Below are 15,063 nucleotides of genomic sequence, written 5' to 3' on the forward strand. Positions count from 1 at the left end.
ATTATAATGGTGATTGATTTGCAGACACTCTCCCAACTAATCAATCTTTCAAAGGTTTCCCCAGGATTAAAGCATCGTTTGGTCTACATTCTCACAGAACACAGCAACATTTCTCGTTTTCCTACAGCCACCACCCAACAAAAATTCCAAACTAACCAAGTCTTCCAAGTCACTCCTGTAATCAGCCCTGGGCTTCTCTGCAGAAAGAGCCACTTTTCTAGTTAATGAGGACTTCGGTGAAGGGTTCATTAAGTTTTTTCTTCCAAAAAAAGAATACTGTCCCCGTGAAACAGGCTCTTGAATTTCATTATTCTCTCCCTGGATAAAGAGGGGAGACTGAAGTTCTGAGACATGGCCTGAAGGCCCTTTGGGGGCGTGGGCATCCCTGAGCCCCAGTCCCTTTAACTCGGAAATGCTGGGGATTTAAGCCAAGGCGGGGCGCGCATTAATTTCATCCCATTAACAGATTGAAATCATCCCGTTTAAACAAACCAGCCTAACTGCCGGAAAGGATCGGTATAACAGGGGGCAGGACAGGGGCAAGCCCTGGATGCGGAGGACATCTCTCCGGCCGGGCCCCTCCCACGCCCGCAGCTGCCGCCGAGTGCCACATCAGCGCCCGGGCTGCACTTCCAGGTTCCTCTTGAGGATGGAGCGAGCTGGCCCGGCGGGCGGGGGGCGGGCCCGAGGACCGAGGGAGTGGCGGGCCGGCCGGCCAATAGGCGGCAAGCGAGGAGCCCCGGAGACCAATGAGCTGGAGCTTCTGCTAGCCGTGGCCGCCGAGGCTCGTGTCCCGCCGGGGAACCAGATGAGGCACATCTGGACAGCTGCGCTGAGGAACTGTGCGGCCCCTTCGCGGGCCCGACGTCAGCTGAGCACGTCCCCCACGTCCTCTCCTTTCAGCCACTTATTTATTCACTTTTCCAAAGAAGCAACCAGGAATCCAAGTTTAAAACTTTTTTCGCCCTAATGCGAGACGGGGCCAGATCCCATCCAACACACAGTTTAACTTTCATGGGGCTCTGGGATCAAAAGGACAGAAACAGCAACAGCAAAAGCCCAGCCGCTGTCTGATTTAAAACTGGCAAAGTGGGAAAAATAGCGTTGAGTAAGACCGAGTTGGTAAGTTTTGGGTACGTGCTGGATATCTTTTTTCTCCCGCTGTGATCTCTACCCTGCGTCTTTTTGCTGTTCTCACTAAGCCTTCTCCTCATCAGGGAGAGAAAAATATCGCTTGCTGCCACAAACTGCACAGAACCTCGTTTCCTTTTCTTCTGCTTTGCTAACATTTTAATGTAATTTAATTAAATTTAATTTTGGGGTCATCTGTATGCTATTTAAAAATTTCCTGGGAACAGAAATTTAACGGTTATCCTGTAAAAAGCCTCTCCTAACTTCAAAGTTGAATCTATTGATACATTTATGTTTCTATTTTCTTTCTGTGAGAACAGAGTATACATTTGTAAAGCCGGAATTTTTATCCATCCCCCCTCCCTGTTTTTTTAAAAGTATTTATTTATTTATTTGGTTGCGCTGGGTCTTCGTTTCGGGAGGCTGGCTCCTTAGTTGTGACATGCAAACTCTTAGTTGCAGCATGCGAACTCTTAGTTATGGCATGCATGTGGGATCTAGTTCCCTGAGCAGGGATCGAACCTGGGCCCCCTGCATTGGGAGCATGGGGTCTTAACCACTGCACTACCACGGAAGTCTCCCCCTGTTTCATCAGAAGATTTCATCAGAAGAAAAGTTATCTGGCTTATTCAGAATTAACAAAACTTTTGCTTCCTTTACTGGGATATTTAATATTAAATTATTTAAATCCTGAATTATATAGGTAATTACTGTTTCACTTACATGTGAATGTAGCTCAATGTCTTTTCTATATTCTTTTGTCTTTAGTGGTAGGCCCAAATTCCTTGATGGTTGTTAAAAAAACACACTAAACGTGATAGACCACTGTGTGCATCAATAAGCTTATAATTATATTATTACCCCCATAATTCTATCAAAGTAATATTCAGAGTGCTGTTAGATGTTTGTGCTTGCACATAATTCTGGTATATATTTCAGGACTTTAAAATGGAAATGATGGCAAATACTGAGCTAGGTGAATGGCCAGAGGCCCATTCCATCCCAAACATCTATAATTGTCTCTGTTTAAACAATGTTTTAGATTTGAGACTTTATCATATGTTATTTACTCTTGTGGCAGTTGTGGCCAGAACTGATCTTTAATTTTTGACTTAGAAAGCAGTAGGTGCCATAATTTCAAGTTGCACAGTGTGTTTTTGATTCAGAAAGGCATTGCACACTGTGAGTGGAAGAGTTGAAGTGGTTTTCAGGGATGTAGGGTTAGAAGGAACAGTGTTGCAGAGAATCAATATAAAGAGCCAGCTGGCCTGGTTCAATTCAAAACCCTGCCTTTTGACCTTGGGCAGGTTACTCAGCCCATCATACCTCAGTTCCCTCCTTTGTACGTGGCGATAATAGCACCTATCTCATGGGATCGTCTTGAAAACTAGGTGAGTTAACACACGTTAAACCCTTGGTTCTGGCACAGAGTTAGTCTTTGCTGTTGTGCACGCTCTTCATTGCCGTCCTTTTCGGCTTCCCCTGCTGCACATGTTTCCCAGCCACCATTTTGACTTCTACACTAGCAACTAGTGTTTACTGAGTGCAGACCCCTGGTTAATGGGGCATTGTATATGGCTGTAAAGGAGAGAGAGTCTGGAGAGGGGAGTGAGGTAGAATTTATCAAGTGCCTTAGAAAGACCTAGAGTGTTCTGGGAAAGAGGACTTCTCGTAGGATGGTTTCAGGGAAGGGTTGGCATTTCTGGAAAAGGATTTTGCCAAATGGCTTTGGTTGAGGGGAAAGGGATCATAGAACAGAAGGTGGCAGGCACTCCAGGAGGAAGGGAAAGCGTGGGCAAAAAAGCACTGAGGCTGGAAAGTGTGAATTTCTCCTGGGGGGATGTTGGCTTATGATGTGGGATAATCTGTGAGAGCTTAGTAGGTGGAAAGGTTGGAAAAGTGGGAGAGGTAGGAGAGGGCGGCATGGAGAGCCTCTCTGTGGGGAAGGAGAGGCTTGGGAGGTAAGATTGGTAGGGGGTCACAAGCTGAACTTGCAGCAGTTACATAGTTGGAGGTGTTTCTGGAATGACCCATCTCTCAGTTTCTCCCCCTTGCCCAGCATACCCCTCCTGATCTGCTCCACTGCTTCAGTGACCCCCACCTCGGGGCCTTGCAGGACTGACCAGTGAGTCTCAGCTCCACTTTTTGGACTCACTCTGTGGTGGCTGTCTTGGAGCTCTGCTGAAGTGGTCTGGCATCCTGGACTATTACCCAGGCTACATTTCAGAAACAGGTCATGCCCTAAAGTCTTTGACATGGATGTGATTGTTTCACCTGCACCCCTCCCCAACCCCTACACACACACAGTGTGTGCCCAAAAGCCCTTTTTCATGCTGCTCAGAGAATCGAGCATTCACATGCTAATACTTATAACTTTAGGATGCACAAGTATTAAAGTGGATGAGACATGTGATATGCACCTAAGTGACAAGTCAGTTTGGAGAGCTCTGCTTTCTCTTCCTCGAGAGCACTGTGCTGTGTCAGAGAGAACCTGAGTCTGGTCCTGATGGTGCCGTGGACCACCTGTGTGTCCTTGGGCAAGATATTGAGCCATTATGGCCCTCTCTGTGCCGTCATCTGTAAAATGATCTCTAAGATCCCTCTTCTGTTGGCTGATCTTTTATTTCTTTTCCCTGGGACAATCTGTTGCTTCTAGAAGGCTACTTGATCCATCTATGAGTAATGGATTTTCTGAACACTTAATATATGACAGACATTGTTCTGAGTGCTTTAACTGCCTTAACTCATGTAAGCCTCTCAGTAATCCTGTGAGGGTTGGTACCTATTAGTTGAGGTAACAGAGGCACGGGCAGATTAAGAAACTTGCCCAAGGTCACACTGTACAAATGACAGATGCAGACCCAGACGGTGTAACTCCAGGGCCCAAGCCTTCACCACTAGTCTATGCTGCCTTGGGTGTAATACAGCAGGGCTGCTCTTCTTTTTGTGGCGGTGGTAGTCAAGAAGTCCATGGAAGGAAGATCACTGGAGGGGGAGGGACCATTTGGAGGAGTGGGGTTGGTAAAAATTCCCTGCAGGGACCAGAATACCAACATGAGTCTTGTCTATGGGATGCGTTGCACATGCAGACAGGAGATGTGTTCCTTGTTTATTAGATGGAGCTCATTACAGATAATCATTCTGTCTTTTCATCTTGATTGAACAGAACCACCATAGACCCTGGACTTATGGTAGACATTCAGTAATGTCAGTTGAATGACTGTATCCTTTGAAAAACTGGAACAGAGTGTATAAGTGTCAAAAGTAATGGTTTCCCCTTTATTTACCTGCCTTCTTTCCATTTTACTACTTTCTCCAGAGGTAACCTTTGCTAATAGTTTGGTCTGTATCCTTCCAGTCCTTCTCCAAGAATCTACTCACAGGTGTAGATCTAAATGTAAATATAATTTAAAAATATAAATGGAACCACAGTAGTTTTATTTATAAAAAATAGAGAAACTATGAAATTTCCCAAGGCTTGTGGAAGAATGGGGCAGATGCCAGGTACACTTCTATTCCTATTTCTTGGGCAGCCTGGTTTTTTGTCTTATTTCTGGAGATGCTGTGGTTTTGGGATAAGAATGTCTCATGTTGAAGGTTAACGTAGGACTATTTTAGGTGTCTTATTATTAGTCATACCCAGTCTGGATTCGATATTTTGGGGGGAATTCATTCTTAAAAATTTTAATATGTTTAATCAACTTTAAAATATTACTTGAAAAACAGTTTAATTTGCTTTCTATCTCATTACCTTAATGTAGTCACTCTTTTCAGTATAGCACACTCACTGAGCACATGGATTTTGGAGTCAGATGGAGGGTTTCAACCCTAGATCTGCTTCTTACTAGTGTGCCTTGAGCAAGTCACTTTCTCTAGGAGGCTTTATTATTTATAAAATGGGAATATCAAAGGCATTAAATGAGAAAATCAATATAAGGCATTTAGCATGGTGTCTGCGTCATAGTAAAGCCTATACATGTAAGCAATTCATTTTTTTTACTGTGGTAAAATAAACATAACATAAAATTTGGCATTATAACAATTTCTAAGTGTATAGTTCAGTGACATCAAGAACATTCACATTATGGTGCAACCAGAACTTTAAAAAAATTAATTAATTTATTAATTAGTTTGGCTGCCTTGGGTCTTCGTTGCTGCGCCGGGGACTTTCTCTAGTTGCGGTGAACGGGGGCTACTTCGTTGCGGTGTGCGGGCTTCTCATTGTGGTGGCTTTTCTTGTTGTGGAGCACGGGCTCTAGATGCATGGGTTCAGTAGTTGTGGCATGCGGGCTCTAGAGCGCAGACTCAGTAGTTGTGGTGCACGGGCTTAGTTGCTCCGCAGCATGTGGGGTCTTCCCGGACCAGGGCTCGAACCCATATCCGCTGCATTGGCAGGCGGATTCTTAACCACTGTGCCACCAGGGAAGTCCCTCCAGAACTTTTTCATCAAACTGAAACTCTGTATTCATTAAACAATAACCTCTATTACCTTCCTCTCTGCTCACCCCAGCCTCTGGGAACAACCATTCTGTGTTCTGTGTTTATGAATTTGACTACTCTAGTTACCTCTTATAAGTGGAATTTTACAGTATTTGTCCTTTTATGACTGGCTTGTTTCACTTAGCATAATGTCTTCAAGGTTCATCCATATTGTAGTAAGTGTCATAATTTCACTGCTTTTTAAGGCTGAATAATTTTCCATTGTATGTATATACCACATCTTGTTTATCCCAAACAACATGTTGATGGGCATTTGGGTTATTTCCGTCTGTGAAGTTAATGTTTTGTGTCAATTTGTCTAGGCCACAGTATCCAGATATTTGGTCAAACATTATTCTAGATATTTTTGTAAAGGTATTTTTAGATGAAATTAACATTTAGATTAGTAGACTTTGAGTAAAGCAGATTAGCTTCCATAATGTAGGTGGGTCTCATCCAGTCATTTGAAGGCCTTCATAGAACAAGACTGATCTCCCTTGAAGAAGGAATTCTGCCAGTAGACTGCCTTAAGACTTGAACTGCAGCATCAACTCTTCCCTGGGTTTCCAGTTTGTTAGCTTATCCTGAAGCTTTTGGATTTACCAGCCTCCACAGACATGTGAGCCAATTCCTGAAATAAATCTCTCTCTCTTTCTTCATATATATTTACCTATATATCTATATCCTATTGGTTATATTTCTCTGGAGAACCCTGACTAATATGACATCTTTTGCCTGTTGTGATTAATGCTGCTATGAACATTGGTGTAGAAATATCTATTGGGGTTCCTGCTTTCAATTATTTTGGGTATAAACCCAGAAGTGGAATTACTTCTGGATCATAAAGTAATTCAATTTTTTATTTTTTGAGGACCTGCCATACTGTTTTCCACAGCAGCTGCACCATTTTATTTTATTTTTTAAAATAAATTTTATTTATTTATTTTTGGCTGCGTTGGGTCTTTGTTGTTGTGCATGGGCTTTCTCTAGTTGCGGCTAGTGGGGGCTACTCTTTGTTGCGATGTGTGGGCTTCTCATTGTCATGGCTTCTCTTGTTGCGAAGCACGGGCTCTAGGTACGCGGGCTTCAGTAGTCGTGGCTCACAGGCTCTATAGCACAGGCTCAGTAGTTGTGGCGCACCGCTTAGTTGCTCCGCGGCATGTGGGATCTTCCTGCACCAGGGCTCAAATCCGTGTCCCCTGCATTGGCAGGCGGATTCTTAACCACTGCGCCACCAGGGAAGCCCTGAACCATTTTGTATTCTTATCAGCAATGCACAAGGATTCCGATTTCTCTACATCCTTGCTAACACTTGTTGTTCTGGGTTTTTTTGTTTGTTTGTTTTTGTTTTTTAATAACAGCCATCCTCATGGATATGAAGTGATATCTTATTGTGTCTTTGATTTGTGTTTCTTTTTTTTTTTTTATGAACAAACCCCCCCGACTCTGATATAGATCTTTCTCGCTGACATTTTTTAAATTAATTAATTAATTTATTTATTTTTGCTGTGTTGGGTCTTCGTTGCTGTGCGAGGGCTTTCTCTAGTTGTGGCAAGCGGGGGCCACTCTTCATTGCAGTGCGCGGGCCTCTCACTATCGCGGCCTCTCTTGTTGCGAAGCACAGGCTCCAGACACGCAGGCTCAGTCGTTGTGGCTCACGGGCCTAGTTGCTCCGCGGCATGTGGGATCCTCCCAGCCCAGGGCTCGAACCCGTGTCCCCTGCATTAGCAGGCAGATTCTCAACCACTGCGCCACCAGGAAAGCCCATTGATTTGTGTTTCTGATTAGTGATGTTGAGCACCCTTTGGTGTGCTTATTGACCATTTGTATATCTTCTTTGGAGAAATGTCTATTTAAGTTCTTTGCTCATTTTTAAGTCAGGTTTTGTTTTGTTATTGAGTTGTAGGTGTTCTTTATATATTCTTGATGTTATCTATTTATTGGGTATATGATTTGCAGATATTTTCTCCCATTCCCTGGGATGCCTTTTCACTCTGTTGGTATTGTCCTTTGATGTAATCCAATTAACATAGTTTTTCCTTTGTTGCCTGTGCTTTTGGTGTCATATCCAAGAATCATTGCCAAATCAAGTGTCATGAAGATTTTCTTCTGTGTTTTCTTCTAAGAGATTTATAGTTTTAGTTCTGATGTTTGGGTCTTTGATACATTTTGAATTAATTTTTGTATATGATGGAGGTAAGGGTCTGACTTTATTGTTTTGTATGTGGATATTTAAGCAATTCACTTATTAATTATTATAATGTTCTTCTCTATATAAACACCATTAGAATACATATAGACATAGTATTAAAATATTGATTCATTCTTGACTTATTTTTAAAACTATATCTAAAGTGCTAATTTTTTCCTCATAGAATTACTCAAAATTTCTACTTCTTATAACTTTTACTGTCTCCAAGAAAGAAAGATTTTTCCTATGGTTACAGGGCATTGATCGCTGATAGCTTTCCTTCCTCTCTTTCCAACTTCCTCCCTTTCTTCCTTCCTCCCTCCCTCTCTCTCTCTCTTCCCTTCTTTCTCTCTCTCTCTTCCCTTCTTTCTCTCTCTCCCTTCCTTCCTTCCTTTCTTTCTTTCTTTCCTTCCTTCTTTCTTTTTTTGTTTGTTTCTTTCTTTTTTCCTAACCCTTCTAATTTTTTTTGGCTTTAGAATTAAAAAAGTAATCTATATGAGCTGAAAAAATTGAAACAGTGTATAGAGTCAAAAGTAATGTTTTCCCCTTTTCTTACCTGCTTTCTTCCCATCCCGCTACTGTCCCTGAGGTACCTTTGTTGGTAGTTTGGCCTGTATCCTTCTAGACCTTCTCCAAGAATCCACTCACAGGTATAGATCTAAACATAAATATAATTTTAAAATATAAATGAGACCATATTATATTCATTGTTCTGCCTTTGTTTTGTTTTGTTTTGTTTTTAGCTCCACACATACATAAGCATATACATGTATAATACACAAATCTCAACCGGTCAGCTGAGATGTATAGATTTTTGTGGCATATTTTGTCATGGAGAACAGTAGGTGAAGCTCAAATGGAAGAATGTTCTTTTTCTATAGAAGACCAAGCCACTTAAAGTAAGAGTGGCATTGGGCTAAGCTTCTCAAATCAGACTGTTTGCACTGTTCCTTGTGGCCTCATTCCCATGAAAACTCACTTCTTTAAGCTGAAAGGTGAACTCTTTCTCACCAAATTATGTAGAGCTCCCATTAACTTCACTTTTTTCAGAGCCAAAATTCCCTCATGGCTGTGTTATTTCCTGGTAGGAACTTAGGTGTTTAGGAGGCATTTGAATTCCCTCCTAATGACCTGAAATCCTACTTAGTCTGTTTTCTGACTTGAGTCAACAACTAGGTGGCCAAATAGACCCAGTTTCTTGTGTGGAGACACTGTGTTTATCTCTGGCCCAGAGTCTACCACCAAATACATTTTCAGTAAAAAATATTATATTTCATTTGTCGTAAATTTAATAGAAGAAAAAGAAACCAAAGTGAAATATAAGGGATTTTTGAACTTTGGATAAGTATTTCTTCAGAAAAAGATATATTAGTTCCTAAAATATTCTTCTACAGACAAAACAATAGATTAAAATATCAAAATATTGGGATTAATAACTACTCTCATAAAATTCAAATGACATCCTTCATATCCAAGTAGCCCTATTTAAATTACTATCCTTATACTTTAAATTAAAAAAGTATAAAGTTCTGAATTTCACTTTGATATGTCTAGGTATGGATCTTAAAAAAAAATTTTTTTTAACATCCTGTTTTCTCTTGATGTGTCCTTTCCATTTGAAGACCCAAGTCTTTCTTTAGCTCAGAGAGTTTTTCTCCAATTATTTGATTCTTGCTTCCTCTCTCTGTAAGCCAGGAATAATTCAGACTAATGATTGTCAAAAACTCTTAAAGGCAGAGAGGAAAAGCCAAAATAGAGAGAGGTATGGTAGTAAGGAGCACATTTAGGACAGTTTTAGGGACACTGTATGTTTAATAAATAATGAAAATTTAATAACATTAAAAATGTTAGTGAAGAAGAAAAAATCATGAAAAATACACCAAAATCATGTCACAGCTGAACCTTGGGGATAAAGGTCCGAGGAAGAGAGAGTAATAAGGGGGAGAGAGAAGGTTGTGTTGAGGAAGAATGGGGGAACTGGGGTCAGAGACCTAGATGCTTCTTACCTTTAAGCCAGCAGGAAGGAGAGCTGAACCCCAGCTTCTCCATCTCTGGTGTTGCTTTTCCTCCTCCTGCTCTGCCTTCGGTTTGTATGCACTAAGGGCATGAAGACAGACTGTGGAAGAGCATGGTGATCTTGTTTTTTTTCTTGCTACTTGTGTGACTTTTTGGACAGGTTGTTTCCACTGTGGGGAGAAGAGGGATGAATCAATACCTCATCCTCCTGGGGCAAGTTGGGAACCTCTGTATGGACACTAACCCTCATTTTCCTCATCAGAAAATCAGGCCTGTCTCTCCCTAATTCTAAGAGAGGAGTCATGAAGTACTGTATGTGATAGGGTTTTGTGAACTTTATTGTGCTCCACAGAGGATAGAGATTATGTAACCATCATCATGTTTTAAAGCTCTTTCTTCCCAGAAAAATACACAAACAACTAATGGCTGAGTGACCATTTATGAGGTGTCAGCCTCTTCTCGGGGTTCTTCTCATTTTATCTTCATGGACACCTTATGGGGTAGAGGCTCTTATTATTCCCATTTTATAGATGAGGTAACTGAGGCCCAGAGAGGTTAAGTCACTCTTCCAAGATCACACAGTGATGAAATCAGGACTTAAACATAGGATAACCTCATTCCAGTGTCTGAACGCTTAACATTTATGCCATGTGTAATACACTCAGGAGTGAAGCAACTGCTGTTGATGGCAACTTTTCAGAGGGTTGGTGAGTAGTCGAGTCTAGTGCTGGTCAGCAGAGGTAGAGGTCTTGCTGTGTGCACCAAATTCCTTGTCCTGATCTGCCAGATTCCTCTTACCATCCTTTGTAATCCTGGGAGGGTGAACACTTTGTATTCTCTGTGCCTGATATGCCCTAGATCCAGCATCCATCACCCCTGGCCTGAATTACTGCCACAGTGTATTAAACTATCTGTGGTAAAGGATCAGTTTGGTTTTGGTTTTATTTTTTTTTCCCTCGGTCCAGTGAAGCTTGACATTTTTGTAAAAATATAAAAACTCCTATTTGGATGTTGCAGCAATGTCATATTACTCTAAAATGTTTTAAAGTTTCTAAATGTTTACTGTCAGTTTCCGTGCTTATCTTGTTGCAGATGGTAAACAGTTTGCTTACTAGCGTTGGTCCACAGACTGTGGCTTCACTAGCATTGTCCTAGGGTTCTCCTTGCTTTCACTCTTGCCCCCTGTAAAGCAACCAGGATGTGCCACAAAGCAACAAGGATGATTCTTTAAAAATACACATAAGGTCCCATCAGTCCCCTGCTTAAACCCTCCAATGGCTTCCCACTGCATTTAACATAAAGTCCAGATATTTACCATGGGCTGAAAGGTAATCTGGCTCTGCCTACATTCTCCCATCTCCATCTCTGCCTTGCCCACCCTTCCCCCAATGCTAATGAAATGTAGTCAGACTTTGGATAAAAAAGTAGGTTCAGGTAGAGAACATATAATGATTTGAGATGTGAGATACACTTTGTTTTGTTCTTTCGTCTACAAGCTCAAGCTTGCACTGGTGCTTCCCTCACTTCCTCCAGGAGCGAGAACTTTGCCACTAGCTTCAAAATGAGTGAGATGGCCAATACCAAGTCCCAGAGAAGATTTGTGAGGAACTCTGCTCGAGTAATGTAACCTACTCCTCCTCTGATAGACTCAGCCTCATGATATCAATATTCTGTTCACACCTTATACAAGCATGTTAGGCTGTTTATTTCCTTCCTCAGAAAATGGGACTGATATGAGTCAGGATGGTACAGGGGTCGTTCCAATGGCTCTTGAGATTGGAGAACAAAAGATTGATAGTGTGACTGTTGTTACTGTTGATGAAAATTCATTGGTGGGGAGCTGAGGGGAAGCACACATCCTGGCAAAACAGTTTCCTGGTTGGTTTGACTTTGGCCCTGAACACTTGCCGTCCAGAGGCCCTCTGTGTGGAGGCAGTCAGGATTCTCTCCCCATCTCACCATTGCTTCCCAATCTCCAAATGGAGCACTACTGTTGCAATGAATGAGTAGGAAGCAGCTCCAAAATTGATCACGGAGCCATGGAGAGTCATGGTTTATACAGAGCATGCTGAAAGCTATAAAAGCTGGTGTGAACATCATTTCAAGCTGAACTCCCAATATTCTCCTTGCCTTTTTAACCCATTGCCAATTCTAATGATTTCCCAACTTTCAGAAGAGGAATTTTATTGTCCTTTTTTTTTTTTTTCCCCTGCGGCACGCCGGCCTCTCATCGTTGTGGCCTCCCCCCGCGCCCGCGGAGCACAGGCTCTGGATGCGCAGGCGCAGCCACCATGGCTCACGGGCCCAGCAGCCCAGCGGCATGTGGGATCTTCCCAGACCGGGGCACGAACCCGTGACCCCAGCATCGGCAGGCGGACTCCCAACCACTGCGCCACCAGGGAAGCCCCTATTGTCTTTTGTTAATGAATTGTCATGGTAATGAAAACAACTGTCAAATTTTAGCGGCAAGAAATTTATATTCAGTAGATCTGGGGATGTGAAGTAGGAATGTTCATTTTATCAAGCACCCCGGGGGAGTCTCAGGAAGGCGGCTCAAGGACCTTATTTTGAAAAACACCGGTTAAAGTACTGATAGTATCTTTTCTGTGTAATACTGGTATTGAGTGCTAAGTCGACTGAATTTTAAAGAAGTTCTGTTTTTGCCCAAGATAGAGTAACAGGGCCAGATTTATTCTTTTGCCTGAAATAACCTGAAATAATATCAGGTAAAATATATGAAACAATATAGTTTTTGAAACGCTGGCCATCAGGCAGTGGGAAGGCAACGATCCCCAAGAAATCACAAACAAAAGAGGTGAGGGCTTGAGAATGAACTGACAGCTAGTGGGAAGCAGCCGCATAGCACAGGGAGATCAGCTCAGTGCTTTGTGACCACGTAGAGGGGTGGCATAAGGGAGGGTGGGAGGGAGGGAGACGCAAGAGGGAAGAGATATGGGGATATATGTATATGTATAGCTGATTCACTTTGTTATACAGCAGAAACTAACACACCATTGTAAAGCAATTATACTCCAATAAAGATGTTAAAAAAAAAAAAAAGATGAGTGCTTGGACTGCTCCAGCTGGCTGCCAGATAGAGGGTCCAGGCTGAGCCACAGGTGGAACTCGTACTCCCTGAGTTGAGGAGGTGATGTTAAGAGCCCAGGGAAACCAAGATGGCTGGAGTTCTCAGGACAGAGCTCTAGAACCAAGAGAGCTGCACAGAGAGAGGGCACTGGAGATCTGCAGAAAGGCCCCTCAAGGATTCATCAGAGCAAGTGAGGCAACTACAGGAGGCTGGAGGGAAGGGGGGAGGGGTGCAAAGGTGGGGGAGGGGACAGGGAGTGGGTGGATAGCAGTGCCTTGCACTCACAGAAGTCCGGGAATATTGCTTATTCCCTCCAACCAGACTGGAAAACTCATAGTTCACGAAGTATTGGGCAGAACATTCAGGAAGGTCTGGCCTCAGTAATGGGGAATAATTAACCCTACACTGATTACTGCTCCAGACGTGCCTAACAAATCATAGAAAAGCAATACCCGAGCTTCCCTGGTGGCACAGTGGTTGAGAGTCCGCCTGCCGATGCAAGGGACACGGGCTCGTGCCCCGGTCCGGGAAGATCCCACATGCTGCGGAGCGGCTAGGCCCATGAGCCATGGCCGCTGAGCCTGCGCGTCCGGAGCCTGTGCTCCGCAGTGGGAGAGGCCCACAACAGTGAGAGGCCCGCGTACCGCAAAAAAAAAAAAAAAAAAAAAAAAAGTAAAGCAGTTGTGTTTAAAATGGAAATACACTGTCCTTGACTGTTCTAGAGGTGTATTTCCATACACATTTTTGTACCATTAAAAACTCAAATAGTCAAGGCCTTCAGAGTAACATTTTGTACATGACAAGCCGGAGTCTTGCCAAACTGTGGTCTGTGTTGATATTTACCTTGGCTTCTGAGATAGCAGTTCCTCTTTGATGTCTATTATTGTTTTTTTGAAATACTTTTCCTGTGTTTGATAACTGCAGCTTCTGCATTGGATTATGATAAGGTAAACTCAGCCAAGTGCATCATGTATCCATCCCAAGGGTTGGAGCTGGGAGTAGGGGACAATGAATGGAGGGTGAGGTGGGGCTAATTCTCTGAGGCCAATGGATGACTCGGAATCAAATGCCTTAGAGAGCAGTAAGGGCCAAACCAGGGAGGCCAAGATCTGCTGACAGGTCTAAGGGGTGGGTTAAGCCAGGGTCTAGAACCAGAAGCCTTTGAAATTCAACACGCGTGTACAGGGATTGAAGTCACCAACGTCGTGTTAGGACTGTGACCAAGGCTGAAGATTCAAACCTCTACGTCACCACCAGCAGTTTGAGGTTGGGTCAGAGAGGTTACTCTGGGGTCATGCATGAGCTTAATGCTCTGGGGGTCCATAACTGAGCTCCAAGCTTTGAGCCTGGGCTGTCTATTCTCCTCTGAGAATTAGATAGTTTTAAATTTGGTCACCAGGTGTGTTTCTCTGATTCATCACTGCCCTGAAGTTCAGCCTGACACCGTGTCTTCTGGATATCTCTTAGATGCTTTGCTGCTTGAAAAAACAAGTTTTCTTCAGTTTGGCTGGTGCTAAGCACCTTGCAATCCTCTCCCATTCTGCCGGTGATGATATATGGCTTTTCTTCATACAACTTACAAATCTCTTGGATGCTGGAAAAGTATATGTTTCTTAAAATGTTGTATCTCAGATCAATTTGTAGGAAAGCTCCTACTTGAAGATGACAACAAGATACCATTACTATCATTTGATGGAAATGTTACTTTCTTTGAAGGATTGGGACTAAATGGTCAGTCTTTGAAAAAATTGGAAGTCAGTGTGTCTTTTTTTTTTTTTTTAGATTTTTTTTGATGTGGACCATTTTTAAAGTCTTTATTGAATTTGTTACCATATTGCTTCTGTTTTTTGTTTGGGTTTTTTGGCCGCAAGGCATGTGGGACCTTAGCTCCCCGACCAAGGATTGACCCCACACCCCCTGCATTGGAAGGTGAAGTCCCAACCACTGGACCGCCAGGGAAGTCCCAAGTCAGTTTGTCTTTTAAAGCAGGGGTCTTAAAGTCACGTTTTCACCTAGAAAAGAGGCTTTTGATCAGAGGTCTTCAAAAACTTTACTTTTATTCCTAATGTCGACTGTACTATGGATTGGGTTACTGCAGCTGGGGTGCAGGGATGCATACTGGTCAATATTCTCATGGCCACTATGATGGTTCTTGTGG

At 42.8% G+C, this 15,063-nt stretch overlaps 1 protein-coding gene across 3 annotated transcripts in view; it reads left to right on the forward strand.

Moving 5' to 3' along the window:
* The first annotated feature begins 790 nt into the window (after positions 1 to 790).
* Positions 791 to 15,063, forward strand: part of TMEM45A (transmembrane protein 45A) — an 89,644-nt gene continuing 75,371 nt past the window's right edge. For all 3 annotated transcript variants that reach the window (XM_081234276.1, XM_081234277.1, XM_081234275.1), the window contains exon 1: positions 791 to 1,122. The gene's annotated coding sequence lies outside the window, so the exon portion shown is untranslated. The remainder of the gene's footprint in view (positions 1,123 to 15,063) is intronic.

Source organism: Mesoplodon bidens (assembly GCF_964165515.1).
Source record: "Mesoplodon bidens genome assembly, chromosome: 5".
Taxonomy (NCBI): domain Eukaryota; kingdom Metazoa; phylum Chordata; class Mammalia; order Artiodactyla; family Ziphiidae; genus Mesoplodon; species Mesoplodon bidens.